Genomic DNA, 16,648 nt, shown 5'->3' with positions numbered 1-16,648 from the left:
AACTCGTCACTAAATCAAAATTTCCATGTGGATTAAATTTAAGGTGACTTAGTCAACAAAGTGAATTTATAAAATTAAATCATATGTTCACCATTGTACATAATTCATTCTTATTTTTCATTTTCTGTGTTGATGTTTTATGTTTATTCTGTTCTTATAGCCATATTTATATAATTTTTGTAATTTCCTGAAGACGGCTTAAGCCGAAATATAGAAAATGTTTATTACAATAACTGAAGAATTCTTATTGAAGATTAATATATATATATATATATATATATATATATATATATATATATATATATACACACATATGTAACTAAGACAATTACGTTTTAAACCGCTGTATATAACTTAATAATCGAGTTAGAATGTTAATTAGAATGTTTCAGTTACTATTCGTAAAACTCATGTTGACAATCGACGAAATCATTTTTCTCGAGAATAAGATATCTTGGGTCTCCAAAGGGATTTATAGTAGATCACTTGGATATAGAGAATTACTAAAACAACTCTTGAAAGACATTTTTTAAAGTCAAGTGTAACTCCTTTTAGTTTACGTTACGAGGATTATGGCTACGAAACATATAATAATAATACTTATATACTTGCCTAATACACAACATAATGAGAAGATTATCACGCACATAATGTTCTACAATTGAGATATGTATATTTGAACCATCAATTAAACTCTAATTTCACCCCACGTGCAACAATGGGTGGAAGTGTTGCGGCAACCGATGCTCTTTATGGCAGTGCAAAACCAGGCACTGTTCAATGATTCATGAGCCGTGCTAATGACAGAGGTCCTACCAAAGCCAGTTCCATTATTGACCACATTCACCATACTGATGTGTTCACACACATCCATTATAGCGCCTCTCTCTCCTTCTAAACCTTACTTTCTCTCAATCCTTTCAGTAATCCTTCTTCCCTTTTGTTCTTTATCATAAAAATGTTTATAACTCTTTTGTGCAAAAATCATCTTATAGCTATTATATAGGTCCAACTACGTAGAGCAAGTAAAAATTTTGGTGTAAAGAAAATAATTTGGCGATGTATATAATGCTTGTAAATTCTAAACGAGTTTGTTTTAGAATTTTGTGTGGATAGTTTGACTCCGAGTCAAATGTTTATTACACAATTTTGTGTGGTATATTATAAATATTTTAAAGTAAAGTTTTCATTTATTTATTTTTTAAAATCATGTTTTTAAACGATTCTCTTAAATCAACATTGCCTTCAATATTTATTTTCTCTATATTTTAAATAAGTAATCTTTGTCATAAGGAGAATAAATTATTTCTGTATAACTTTGTACTCTACATATTATTATTATACGTGTCTTCTGGTTTTAGGGAGACGTTGGAATTCTTAAATTTTACTAATTGAATTTTATAATTCACCTCTAAGGTTACTATGGATCAAAAGCTAATATTTTAATATTCACATAAAATAACACTGAGGTATTGGTAGTTACATTTCAATGTGACAATTGGCTATTTATTTAAATATTAAGTTGAAATAGATCATTATTTATTTATTTTTATTTGCTTACTACGAGTGACATGCGGGTTCTGAGGTTTGCATCGATTATTGCTTATTTAAAACACTGTATTATGCAAATGTAAATACTTAACCGTTTGGTTTCATATATGTATTTACAAAACTATTAATTATGAAGCTAAGCTGAAAACTATATTGAAATAATTTGTACATGATAAGTGTTAGTTTTTCCATTAGGGAATAGTATAATGTTACCTTAAGGTGTTTCCCCGCTGCAGAAAATAATCTCGAATGCACACGGCTGACACAAGAAAAATATCACTTAGAGCGAGTTCTGGTGTCGTTGAGTGATACGCGGTAATTTAGTTATTCTTCTTAATCCAAGCAATGTGCATACTATATAACGCTAGCAATCAAACTTCGTTTCAAAATGATTTAAATAATAATTTATTCATAGAAGGCAGGAGTATACTGTACCAGGTGTAACGTAACTGCCTTCGGTGAGATGGTATACAAAATTTAACACGTTATACTATGTTAAATGTCATGTAGTTGGACGCAACTTGTTTACAAATTTGTTTATTCCCCTACTATTTTATACTATTATGACTACCCATGAGACTAATGTAAAAATATTTATTAATGTTCAGCCAAATCTCATGAAGTGACACCATTTTATCATAAAATTCAATGTTACCTAAGAAATGAAACCAGCAAATTTCCACTCAGCCGCTAATGAAATTTACATACTATGTGCAATCCGTGACTTAATATCTAGTAAAACAAAGGCTATTATTCTGTAAAACGAGTACTACCATACAGTTAGTTCAAAGTGATAATTATATAGGACGGGGAGCTCAGGCCTAGCTAACCACTGCATAAAGTTATTTAAGGTCAAGATAATAAATTAAGAACTAAAGAATATCGTAAATGGTGTGAGAAGAAGACTAACTCACAATTATAGCCAACTGTAAAACAAATAATATTGTGTTCTCTCAGTTCACTAACAACTATTATACGCTGTCGATGTAATTCAGCTCTTTTATTTGCCACCTGCCATTCTCCCACGATTGTTTATTTGTTTGTTTCCTACCTTTGATGTGCATCCTTTTGCTTCAACCTCTATGTTTCTCTACTATTTATTCTAAAGGTTAAAGTGTATTATGATCACATGGGTTTACTTAATTACTATTGACCAGAATAGTATTTTAAACAAATATTGTAATCAATCAGTGTTAAAAAGTAGCCCAATTAAATAACAGCCCTTTTAAAAAACATTTCTACGTGGTATGGTTGAAAATAAGAACTGTTCCCGCCAGCTTCTGTCTTACTAGTTGTGACCTAGTTCTTGAAGAAACATATCAATTATTCTCATTTCAATCAACACATAACATGAAAATAAAAAGAACCCGTATAACATTGTAAACACAATATCAGGTATGAGGAAAAGGCAATGTTAACAGCCTCAATGCCTGTTTTTGGTATATTCGTGATGTGTAGTGTAACTTATAGCTGTTTAAAAAACAAAGAGAGGTAGTATCGAAGGCGTTTTCAAAATATCGTGCCAACAGACAAGTAGAAATGCAATTTTTCTGAACCTCGAGTCATTATTTCGCTCACGCCCAGTCAATAATAAATAGTCCCATAATCATTAACCACTGGTTCAACATAGACCTTTTGTGGATTTTCTGCTCAAGTGTTCCTCTCTCGTAAATCAAGCATAAGAAAAACCCACATCAACCACAAATTAAGTTCCTAAGCATGTTCGGAATATCAAAGAATTGAATTTGATGGAGGAGAATGAAGAAGTTGCTACTTAGCGAAGTGTGAGATTTCGTCATATTGAGACCTTTTCAGTGTTACTCGTGAACAATATTGTACAGAGTACTGCTCGCTATAGAGCAACCGTTCAGGCAGTAACCCGTGACAAGACAGGATAGATGTAAGAAGGGAGCTGCAGAAGTCGTCTCTCTGTCATCGTCCAACGGCTTTCCACGTCCTACCTCGACGTTAAGATTTCACCTACTTCAAAGCAACCTTATTTCATGCCATAGACAAGGATTCTTGTTCTTATATTGTTTGTCTGTTCTCGGCAACACGAGGCATGTTTGTTCGTATACAAATGTTTGTGTCGTGTAGTAAGAAACCCCAGAGGTGATCGTTCCCAGTAGGAATTATCCCCTTAAATATATCGGCGGGGTATTGGGGTAGGCCATCGCGTCTTGTACTGGCAGGTTTACGAGAGGTTCGGCTTACATGATCTCTCATTCATCTCGCTTGACTTGGGAGTTGAGTGTGGTTCCTACTTATAGTATTAGGGGTTTTTTACCAAAACTCATACTTTGCTCTCAAATCTTTCCTGGAAAGGATAAAAGGATTTTTACCTTTAGAGTGACTTAAATTAATAAAAATATAAGTTCTATTCAGACGAGTGATGCTCAACCCTTTAGCTCATCCTTTTTGGAAAGTTGTATTTCACCATTGAAGCTTCGATAATTACACGAACTGCTGGACGGGTAGTAGAAGGATTAATACCATGTTGTGCATTAGGGAGAGCCGATGACCGAACGATATAGGACGTCGGACTTTGGAACTGAGTTGGAGATAGGGCAGATTCAAATCCTGTGTTTCACTGTTGCACTGTTCATCATTACCAACGGTCTTCCCCCTATTCTGTTTGATAATACCCTCACACAGGCCAGTGGCCCATTATGGCGGAAGGGATACGGCTTAAAACTGGATCGGTCTTTTTTATATTATAGTGAGTTCGAGTAGCTGTTCCTCTCTTCTAATGCCATCTGTACTGTTCAGTCTATAATGTAAAAAGGAATTGTTGTCCGTATTATTTGACATCTTTGCATGTATGTCGTAGGAACATAAAAAGTTCATCGTGTTCAATCCCAGATAACATTTCAAGGCCAAAGCATAGAACGAATAAAAATCACCTATTTTTGATATTACGTAAATAACATACGGTTAAAAATTGTATTAAAGTAAAAAATTAAAGATTTGTAACTTATACTATTCAACATATTAAGAAAAATATATTAAGTATTATTATTGCATATTAATTTTTTTAAATATTGTTTATATCATACAAAGAGTTTATTTAAATACACATATAGCGATGTTCTCATGAATAACCAACCCTCATCAAACCTCACCACTATAGCCCAGTTGACGGTCAGATGTTAATGAGCAGTTGTGGACTGATGTTGTTTGTCACCAGATAGCTCTAATTGTGATGCAGGTTACTTAATTGCATCTACACACTGTAAGTGGTGTGTATATAGACTAATACAGGTCGAAACTCCGTTGGGGTTATTTTGTGTTTGTAGCAATATGTCTAAAAATACTTTCCTGTAGAGGTGATGAGATATTGTCAACTGGTTTCCAAGAATGACTTTCCTCTTATATGCCTTATAGCGGAGGGTTTACGGTAAAACATATTGGATTATTATTATATGTAAGTAACATGTGAGAGAAGATTCGTTAACACTGCTAAAACACTTTCTCTGGGAATCGGCTAAGATTAGACAGATTTCAAAGAGGTCGTCAATGCTTATCATCGTCAAACATATTTACCAACATTATATATAATGTTGAACAGAACAAGGTTAAATGCAAGCCAGAAGCCTAGAAGGTTTGCGTTCTCCCCCCTTCAGACGCCATCTTGACCCCAAGAACGACTCCTAGGGGACCGATCATGACCTCTTTCAATATTTATGGGGAGGTAGTAGAAGTAGAGTTTCATACCAAATCAATCATTTAGTTAGATCAATTCGTTCGAAGTTATCATGCGTACGGACGGAAACATACACGGACAGAAATTGAATTTCTACTGATAATTTGTTAAAAAGGCCTTGCTAAACCATAACAAAATAACAATACATACATATAAGTAAAACATTAAAAAATTATTGTATCGATACAAATTTCAATGACAAATTGATAAAGAAAAAATTGATTAATTTTCATATGATTAAGAACATAAATAGAAACTTCATAGTAATAAATAACTTAATTTAATATTTCGCAGCCTTAATAGATACATTTAATTTTTAACACAACAGGATTTAATAACGTTTTAAATTATGCATATTATGATTTGCCAGCTAAACAACATGCAGTTTCGTTAATTGCGCCGAGATATTGTATACTTATTTAAAGTTCTTAGTGCATCCCTTAAGTCTTGTTATTTACGTAATAAGGGATGAAGTAATTAGTTTTACTAAAACCTTGTGTTTGCAGTAAACTATATTTATCAGATCTGTCACAGATCTACCTGAAAAATATATTTTCAAAAAACTTAAATTTTCTATCACTTTGTTGGTTATTTCTAAAACAACGCTTTGTATTCTACGTATAATGCATAGTTGGCTGATCATCTGATAAGGCTAACACTCGAAGGGCTGGAAAAATTAATTTCTGTCTATATGTCTCATATGTTCCAAATATTGCAAGCATCCTGAGAGAAGGCTATTACGCGACACGTGGTGAGGCGTATTCCTACCTTATATTGTTTATGGTTTGTTTATTTCACAGCAGCGTGTTTCAGTGAGTTAGATAAGGTACTATTAGGAGAGGGTGCGCGGAAATTAAATTGTGTCACCAATTTATAACATTACCTTTCCACTTAATATTTTTTCTTCTACCTCTAGGAATAAAAGTTTGACGTTGAAACCTCGTACGATTGTACTCAGTGTGTTTACAAATTTATTTCTTTTGCTATTTTATCGTTGGAATTATTAGTCTTTAGTTACCCACCACTAACTAGGTCCAAGGAGCTTTTCGTCCGTAAGCACGTGGACACCAATTATCGGGCCAACTTTTTCAGCAACAGAGTCCATCATTTGGGTAATTTGGTGTGCCAGCATCTGGACTATTTCGCATGTAGCTATAGCTTTTTTAGAAATAGTCTTTTCACCATGCTCAATGATGCTTAATTTATTTATTATTTTATTATTTTTTTTCTAATAGCTTGGTTGTAAATTGAACTTATTTGTTTTGTACTTTTTTAATGAATTAATAATTGTTTTTAAAATTGCACTGCTGAATGTGATTGTACATTGTTAATTGCCTGATTTCTTGTAACTGTATAGACTTTTTCAAGTAGATCTGCTACTTTATTTCTTGTTGTTTGTTAATTGCTCTAAATTTATCTTGTTAATTCTTAAATGTTTATCATTGTTTTTCTTTTATCTTGTTGTTGTTATTATTGTTATTATACTCAAGTTATATTAGTTTTCGAGTTGGTTAGTGTTATTTATGATTTGTTATTTTTTGATACTTATTGCATATTCAAAACTAACACACCATGTTTTATTGTAAATTTGTTCGATTATGCTGTCTGCCTTGAATTAATTAATTTGTATTATTCTTATAAAAAATGGTTGTCCGTTGATAAATAAATAAATAAATAACCCTAGTGTTGCTTTTATAAAAATAAAGGCTCATGAAAACTTTCAATTCAATAGGTTAGTTCGACTTCGAGATATTGGGATTGACGGAAATACATTTTCCAGGCCCTACGAGTGATAGGATTCGCTAAGGCTCAGCCAATGATACAAAACACACGGTTGGAAATCTGTGAGAAGCATTCAACAATATCAATGTGAACTCTACTGACAGTTTTTTATGCTATGTTTAAAGCCACGTTATGTACACATTATGATAATTTACACTTGTTTTGTACAGTAACGCGGTTGGTAGGTTACTCAATCTAGTCATTTCAGACCCTCGTGTAATTTATATTTTTAATTGTAATCGTAAAAATTGTGTTGTTAACCATGTCATCTGCGCGTTTGTCAAGAAATATCGATTAATCTTTAATTTTTGCGAATGCTTTACCTTGTTCCATTTTAATTAATTTTTGGCGCCTGACGAAGAGGATGGATTCGAATCTTCGAAACGTAGTGATCTACTTTAGTAACATAAACGATGGAATATGTAAATAAAACCTGTTATGGTTTGTTTGTTAATTATTATATTATTATAAGAATATCCATACTATAATGTTACAAAGTTATCAAATGTCAATACAAGTCAATTTTGTTTTATTTAGAAGCCTCGAGTACCGTAACGATATTAGTAACAAAGAGACGGACTATGTCAATAATAAAACAAAGCGCAGGACAAATAAGTCGAATGGAATACAGCAGAATCAAGTTTGGCGAGCCATGTTATTGGCATCAGCTAAACATAAAAGGAATATTTAACAAAAACAATGTGTTTTATCACGTGCCTGTACTCGGTGTCCTGGAGTGGCGAGGCGTATGAAGTGTAATGAAGGATTAGGTTATTACACCGACTGAACCTGATTGTTACCGTGTTATTGTTAACGCAACATTACTCGCATCACTGCACTACAGTTGCTAGTGATTTCATACCGAATGTAATACATGTCACCCCAGTCTTTATAGTGGCATATATGCACGTAATATACTGTTTAATTTTGTATTTATTATAGCTCCTGTATAGTGCACGTATAAAACAAATCCATTAATAGAATGATTGTTGTATTTTTCAAAGGCAACAGGAATAATGAGAAAATCACATGGTGGTTACTCAGATTCTATTTGTGGTAAGAGGCAAGGTTTAATGTCGTGAAATATACGACCTAAGAGTGAAAATTAGTTCAAATTTTACGTTATTTCTTAAATGTTTATAGAGATGGCATAATTATTAATACGTAAGAATGAAGTTTAGTGACGTTTAAAGTTTCCAATATTTAACAGGATATTTTTAAAAATATTTGGTAAATTTCTAGCTATCTTGTAAGGTTTCAAGATGGCAGGTATACAAAGGTTTACGAAGGATATTTAGGTGTTATGTCACAAAAGTAATACAAGTGAAAAAGATAAGTATCTGAACTCATAAGTGCTGCATTTAAATCTGGTACGATTATAAAATATATTTCAAACTTTCCGAAAAACTCCTAAACTAAGCCATTGAATTGATATATTCAGCTTGGTAAACGTTAATCTTAACTTTGAAAAACATTTTATTATAAAGCGCATTATACTTAATTAAGTTATACAAAATGTTCTATAATTCATATCCGGGAAGGAAATATTAGTAATAATGATATTATTAAAAACTTGGTTATTAATCAAAAAGATGTATGTAAATGTGAACGTTATTTTCCTTCTTATTGCTACAATCGTTTCTCTTGGTTCGAGAGTAAAGTACATTTAGCGATGTGCAGATAAAATTGCAATGGTTGATCTTTGATTTGAAAATATTAGTAAACTGGTTAATTAACTCTTCAATCATTGACCAAAATCTTTCTTATTACATATAAACTACTTATATTTGAGCCATTCGACCAACAATAGTAGCATCAAACTAATTAACACGCGACTAACTAGTAATACTGATCTAACTAAGCAACGGAATAATTAGTGCTCCCAGCTACTCACTAATACTTGCGTGAGTTCAGACACTCAACTATCACTGAACTTTATGACCAGCAACAATACCGTGAAGTTGATTAACTCGCGACTCGCTAGTAACGCTGTACTAAGCAACGGAATAATTAGTGCACCAGCTACTCACTGATACTTACGTGGGTCAAGACATTTACTAATCACAAGCGCTAGATATGACACTTAACTAATCAACTGTACAACTGGTATGTTCAATGCGTAATGATCAAACAATAACACAGTCAATTACTGAATAGCTTTTATATAGTTCAGCTTTTAAAACCTAATGTGTGTGCTTTCTAAGAGTACTATTTAATAACGTTACTCATCAAAATCTACTACTCCCAGCACTCCTAATAAAATAGTGATTTTATCCTGTAAAATGACGTGAACGTACGAGTAATGAAGAAGTTTTTGTAGGATAGAAAACATTATTTAAGTAGAAGGAGTGTATTAGCCATCTCTTAGTATATAATAAACCTATAGTTTGCAAACGAGTTTCACACTCTCTTACTTTTCCTTCAAATAACTTTAATTTTTGTTTATACAGATTAGCCATCTATTAAATGAGGAAGTGAATATAATATTCACATTGATTTCAAAATATTTTAACTAGCTGGATCAACAGAATAACACACCACTTGATGTGTAACACTGGTATTTAATGAAGATATAGTAATGCAATTGTGTGAACCGTTTAAATATAACTCGAACATACAAATCATATAAAAGAACATTTTTATCTGCATAAATATTTATTTTCGTATTGTATTTAAACACGTTTGTACTAGTTGAAATAATTGTAATTTCTTGAAAATTGATGTATAAATCAATGTAATTATTCACAAAGTTTTTGAAAAAATGTGCTTCATGATTTAATAAACAGTGAAACAAGTTCCATAATTTACAAGTCAATAAGCCAAGAGATCTAATGTCTCTTGACCTAACGACCGAGTAGGTACTGCCACGAGCGACAGACTAGTTAGTGAATTAACCAACTTAGTAATAATTGAGGTAATTTAAACCGAGAAACTCACTATTCATTGAGAAATTACACTTCATTACTAAACCAAGCAATCTTCTAATGAGTGAACCAGACGTTCCATTAGCCACTGTGCCAAGCAACATGCTAGTCAATGGGACAACTTGCGAGTTATTACGGAAAGCAACCATTAAAGAAGAGACAAGCCAATCTAGCTACCATAACATTAAATAATATCTTTTTATATTCTCGAATGAAATGTCAGGTGATTTATACAAAGGATAGAAAAACGGGTCCAAAACGGTACTTTACAGACTATCGCTTTGTGGAACTGTAAGAAATCACAAGACAGTATAACCAGTACTCTCCTTCCTCGAACAACCATACACCATATATAATCGATAACTCGTATCCTATTTTTCAAGAAACACGTGTTGCATTATGTACCAGTAAACTGAGGCTTACACTTACTGCGGCTAACCAAAACAAAGCTCCACTATACAATCGTTACAAGGTTTTGTTTTGAAGCAGTAAAAATATGAACGCTCTATAGACTTTTAAGAGAAAGTGGCGAGTGGGAATTTCTGTGGAGACAGAAATATAAACACCATGAAAAATAAAAAAAGTCATGAACGCGTTTGTTAAGCAAATAAACAATGACTCTCATTTTCTATTGTTGGTTATTCAGCATTAAAAAATGACGTGTAACACATTTAATACTTTAATGCCAGTAAAATAAGAAGTTTCAGTTGCATAATATCACGTATCAAGTATTAATGTTCTGACACATATCAGCACATATAATTAATTTATTGTACGCAGGCACTAAACGGGGAAAATTCTCCGTGGCCAAAATCCAGGCCGCATCTACACTGACAAAAGGCACTGGCGATGGTTGGGAGGGGAAAGCTATTGGCTGATCATCTTTTCAAATCATCCAATGTCAATAATGAGGCTTAAACAAAGGATTGTTTTATAAGGTAGATATTGTATACAAAATCAGTCAGTTGAAATTGTCCTGACGGTAACAGTAACCGTCAATGTCTGCATCGTTTCACCGAACATGACTCTCCGATATATTTAACAGTCTTTTAAAAACTTTAGCAACGTAAACATAAAAGAAAATTATTTATACCAATTAAAATCTTAATTCACACGCGCGCGCGCCCACACACACACACACACACACACACACACACACACACACACACACACACACACAATTAGGAACAATTTTTTAAATTTAAATTAATGATATTTTGAATATTGACCTTCACTCATCTGTGTTTGCCTATGCGGATGAAACAGCACTTGTATGCTCTGCCTATAATAGGCAATCACTGCTATATAAAATAAACAGTGATCTACAAAAAATATCTCAATCGACTAATTAGCAATAAATTATTGATAAATAGGCTACCAGTAAATCAAAGTGTATAATGTTTTTTGACTAATGTGAGAGTAAGGAAAATCTTACAATGTTTTCAAACTCTTTTGCCACGCGCATCATTGTATTTACGGTTGTTTTTGTTCCAGTATTCAGGTAGTTGAGTTTTGTAAGATATCTGGGGATTTAAATTGATCAATTTTTAAAGTGGAGACAGCATGTGAATATTTTATCAAAACGATTGAGAAAAATAACATATGCACTATATCATTTAAAAGGATACTTAAAAGAAGATCAATTAAAGCAGATTTATATGTTTTGGTTTGAGAGTGTATTGAGATATGAAATTGTACATTTTGGAAGGTACCTACCCAACCATTTTAAAGCCAGTTGTAATGAATCAAAGGCACGCCTTACGAATTATATATAATATCAAACATAATAGTAGATTAAGCTATATATTCGCTGAGAAAAATATTTTGAAATTTGAACAGTTATATAAATATTCGATGGTTATGTACATTCAGAAATATTTACAAAACTTTGAGTTTAAACAGCAAAATAGATTTACTAGATCAGGTCAGTTTATGTCAATATCAATTCCGTTCTTAGTCAAAGAAGTTAGCAGGCATCAATTTTATAACATGGGCCCGGCCAGTTATAACAAGTTTATAATATTTTGTGGGAATGATATTATTTTTGAGAAAAAACATAAAGTAAAAATGAAATTGCTAGAATTTTTTCGTATGTATGCTTAATTTATATACACAAATTAACTTATTATTATCATATTGTTTTGTATTATTTATGTTGTGTGTTTGCTCTTACATTGTTGTATTGTTGCTGTTTTGCTGTTATATTGTTGTTAATTTATATTGTTATTGTTATGAATTTATATTGTTATTTACATTAAGTTTAATGTTATTGTTGTATTTTTGCTTATATTTATTACTTTGTTGTTATTTGCTTTGTATATAGTTCAGGTGGTATATTGAAAAAAGAAAACATGTAAATGATAAATTATTTATGTTTATGATTATAAAAATAAGGTATGATATATTTAGTGACTAAGGACTGCTATTAAAAGACAATTAGCATAAAATAAAATTAAAATGGCCAACTGTATTCCCGCACGCGCCGTACGTGGTGCATTTGGAATGATTAATGTAAGCTGTGTTCTGTATTGTATTAAAATGAATAAAGGATTTTTGAACTTGAACACACACACACACACACACACACACACACACACACACACACATATATATATATATATATATATACATTTTTTTCAATTAAAACAGAAAAATGGAACATAAAAATTCTCTATATTTCGTCTAAACAAGGCATTTTCAAGAGATATGGGTAAATAGATAAAAATATAAACAAAAATAATCCCCTTAGATATACTACAGATACACAGGAGACTGAAAGAAATATACTAAGGGTATTTGTTTATTTTTATTATTTTAGTACCTTTATAATATTTTATAGTTTATTTCCTCTTAAACAGATACCTTTAGTATATTTCTTTTAGTCTCCTATGTAGTCTCCTAAGACTAAAAGAAATCTGGTTAAGAGGAAATAAACTATTACAAATTTTATGAAGCTGCAAGTTTTATTAATGTACTAAGTTGGTCTTCAGATATTTACAGGTATTTTTATCTTATAAATTATTAATTTGGATTTTAAACATGTTTCAATAACAAGCTGCAATGACCTATTATTCAAATCGCTACTATCAATGCTTTCATTGATTATTCAAATAGATGCAGTCGACAGGATAACATCCCTGTAGGAGGAAGTGGGTGGGCGGGCTGAATAGCGCCAATTACGTTCAGTAACAAGCCGTCGCGTAGTGCGTTGTCTGTGCGTGCAATTACATCCCTTCACGGTACCAGCCAAGACGTCGAGCCTGGCCCTTGACAGAGGCAAGAGTATGTGTTAACCTTCCTAGTAGGCTGTATAGTAACTGGTTGTACAGGTGTGGGAATCAGCATTCATACTGTGCATTTTACAGGTAAAAGAATAATTTACTGAAAATATCATATCTAAATGAAAACTAAGGAAAGGGCATATATATCATGCATCTATCAATAATTTTATTTAGCACTAATATAATGCTTCAAAAAATCCTCTAAGCGCACAATAAAGAAAAAAGTAATTAATTTTAATTTTTTTCATTTCCTGTATAAAATATTTGAAATTGTTACTACTCTAATATGCAATTTTTGTGTATTTTTTTACTAAAACTGTAAGTTTGCACTGTGGCGTTTTTGTATAAAGCCACATACTTTGTGCGTGAAATTTTAACTGTATTTGTCATCCGTAACATTTATAAATATGAGATATAAAACGTATTTATCACATATACCAGTGTGTGAAAATTGGCATTGTATATTTGTTGTTTGACTTTACGTGGTAAATCCTACAAGAAATAGATCCACATAAACTGACAACATTGTAAGCTAATACTACTGCCAGTAAATCAAAAGGCGAATAATGAAGGTCAAAATGGTCATATGGGAGCTTACTTCCAAAATAACTAATGTGTAATCTTCATCGAAACGTAACTCCTGTAAGTATTACGGTAAAAATTGTTAATTTTAGAAAATTAATAGCTCACATTTATGTATAAACGTTACAATTTATTGAACTTAACATTTTGTAAAACACAGATTGGATTCAATAAATTTCACAATGTACTGTGTAATAAAGCAGAAAGGAGAAACATGTGAAAGAAAGAGAGCAAAACCCCTAAATCATTTCCCGTTTAAGTGAGAAAGGATGTCTGCCAGCCAGTTCTCAGCGCAACGTTTAAACACCTCGCTCGCCTCTGCTCCTCTAAACTCAAGACAGCATTCCAGGATCAAGATCTAGTAATAAAGCAGAACAATCATGACGCCACCCTGATTTCATAAAACAGTGCAACCTCTCTCATTTCATCCACTAATAATCCAAAATACTTTTTTACCTCCTTGCCATGTGCACTGTAAATCTATTTGGTATCCTTAGACACTTATATTATGGATATGTTATAACGAATAAGTTTAGAATATGAATAAGGTGTTTATTGGGAGTACAGTAAACGACCCGATTGGACCCGAATACTCACCACGAGTACGAGTGAGTATTTGCTCGTATATTATATTTGCTCAGCACTTACCACCGGTATTAAGTAATGACGGCTATCATGTTTAGCCTACAAGAATATTACTACTTTTATTGCAACTTTAACCATTTTATCTTCCTTACTGTCGGTAATAGAATTATTAGTGGTGTCTCATTGTAAGGATCTATTTAATAAACATCCAAACCCTTACATATCTATATTTTTATCAGTTTACCATAAAACATGTTAATGTTTTATACTTCATCGCTTAAATATTGAAAATGATTCTTTTATAACATTTTATTGGAGAGCTTAAAAGTTGAATTTTCCATGTGAGATCAAAGGCTGAAAACCATTTATCTTTTTACTTCCCAATTAGGTACTCAAGTGAAGTCAACATAAATGTTACAGACAAATTTGAAGGATTGTGCAGTCAGTATTTAAAATAATACACTTTAACGGATTTCGTCCCACCTAATCACTAATGGAAAGAACTACCCTTGGCAAAGACAAAAGCAGCCCATTAGTTATTGAGTAAAACGACGAGGTAATTATCTGAACGAGAGAGTGAACAGGAAACCCTTCAGTCATCAATCTGACATAGTATTACTCAGCCAACACAGCTGGCGTATTTCTACAGACATAACTAATCATTTTGTGCAATATTGTGTTGACACGACATATCTCAACTTCATCACGAGGCAGTTTCATACGAAGATCTTGGAAAACTTGGTTTTCAGGAAATCGATAGAGGAATTTCTTCTGAAATAAAAGATATTGGTCGTTGAATAAATCGATTGTGACAGTTGTGGTGGAATTTGAACGTGAAGGATATCAAAATAGTTATAAATATAAAATATTAATGTCGCCATACACGTACCGGCAAGCCGGACAGTCCTGCCTGAACAGTTGGACTGATCGCACCATATACGTTCAGTTGAATCCAGTCCGGCAAGCGGTATTTATGTTTAGTGAATTACTTGCAATGCGTGTTACATAATTGAAGTGTCCTCCAGTGATGAAGATGCGAATGCCATTTTTGCTTTATTGGTAGCCTGAAATGGTAACAGTAAACGGCGAAAAACCGCGTGGAATAAACATGGTGTACAGTACCTAATAGGCATATGACTTTTACAATAAATCAGTTATTATTCCATTTAAATAGAATAAATTAGTGCTATGTATATTTACATCGTTACTTTCAGTAGTTCCCTCATCACCCAAGTTTCCTGATCATCCACAAACTGTAGAAGAATGTAATACCACAGTCTTGGCACATACATCTCATCTCGAGAAGAACCGGATTTCGAAGAATTCCTCACCTTCTTTAGTTCTTTTCTGCAGCTGCTCATCAACTTGTTAATTGTTTTTAAACAATTACAAAGTGTTGGAATCTACCTGTTTCCAAACTTCAACAATCCGTACGTAAGCCACTTCTTTCTTCGTCTTATCGTGATATTTCGATGATTTTATTTTCCATAAACACGGTTCACTTTCATAAACACTATCCTTGAGACAATGATTTTCTTTTTATAGCGACATGTTGTAAGACAGCTACGCTGGCTCGCTGTCAGGTTGCCGGAAATCCCCACACACGCACCAGCTCGCCTGAATCATCTTCCGGCGGCCGGATGGCCGAATAGATTTTCGTTCAGTCACCGGCCGCTTGAAAAGTCCAAAGTGACAGACCAACCGGAGCCTACACACGCTTCAGGCAGGACTATCCGGCTTGCCGGTACGTGTATGTCGGCCTTAAAGTGATAATTTTATCACACCTTGACACACTTTAAAATAACCACCAGGGACGTAATCAAATGAAGAATTAACTTTAGGGTGGTAACACTGTAGGGGTTAGCCCTATTACTAAACTGTATACAGAACCATAAAATGGGGAATTACAGTTAATTTATTTAATGCATGTTTGTTATATAACTATTATTTATGTGTCGTGCAGTCGGTTGTACAACTGGTATGTTCAATGTGTAATGATCAAACAATAACACAGTCAATTACTGAATAGCTTTATATAGTTCAGCTTTTAAAACCTAATGTATAAAGCTAAAAAAAAACATAATCTTAGAAAAAACGTTATTTTTACAACCCTTCCGATACCAACACAAAGCCGTGGAGTGGATGACTATCAATAGTTTCCTAAGGGTAAATTTCCAAATAGATTTCTAGGAGAGCCAGGTTGTGTACTTGAACAATGCATATTGGCCCTCGGGTCCTGG

This window comes from Homalodisca vitripennis, chromosome 4, assembly GCF_021130785.1.
Source record: "Homalodisca vitripennis isolate AUS2020 chromosome 4, UT_GWSS_2.1, whole genome shotgun sequence".
NCBI classification, from domain to species: domain Eukaryota; kingdom Metazoa; phylum Arthropoda; class Insecta; order Hemiptera; family Cicadellidae; genus Homalodisca; species Homalodisca vitripennis.
Note: the sequence above shows the minus strand (reverse complement) of the source record.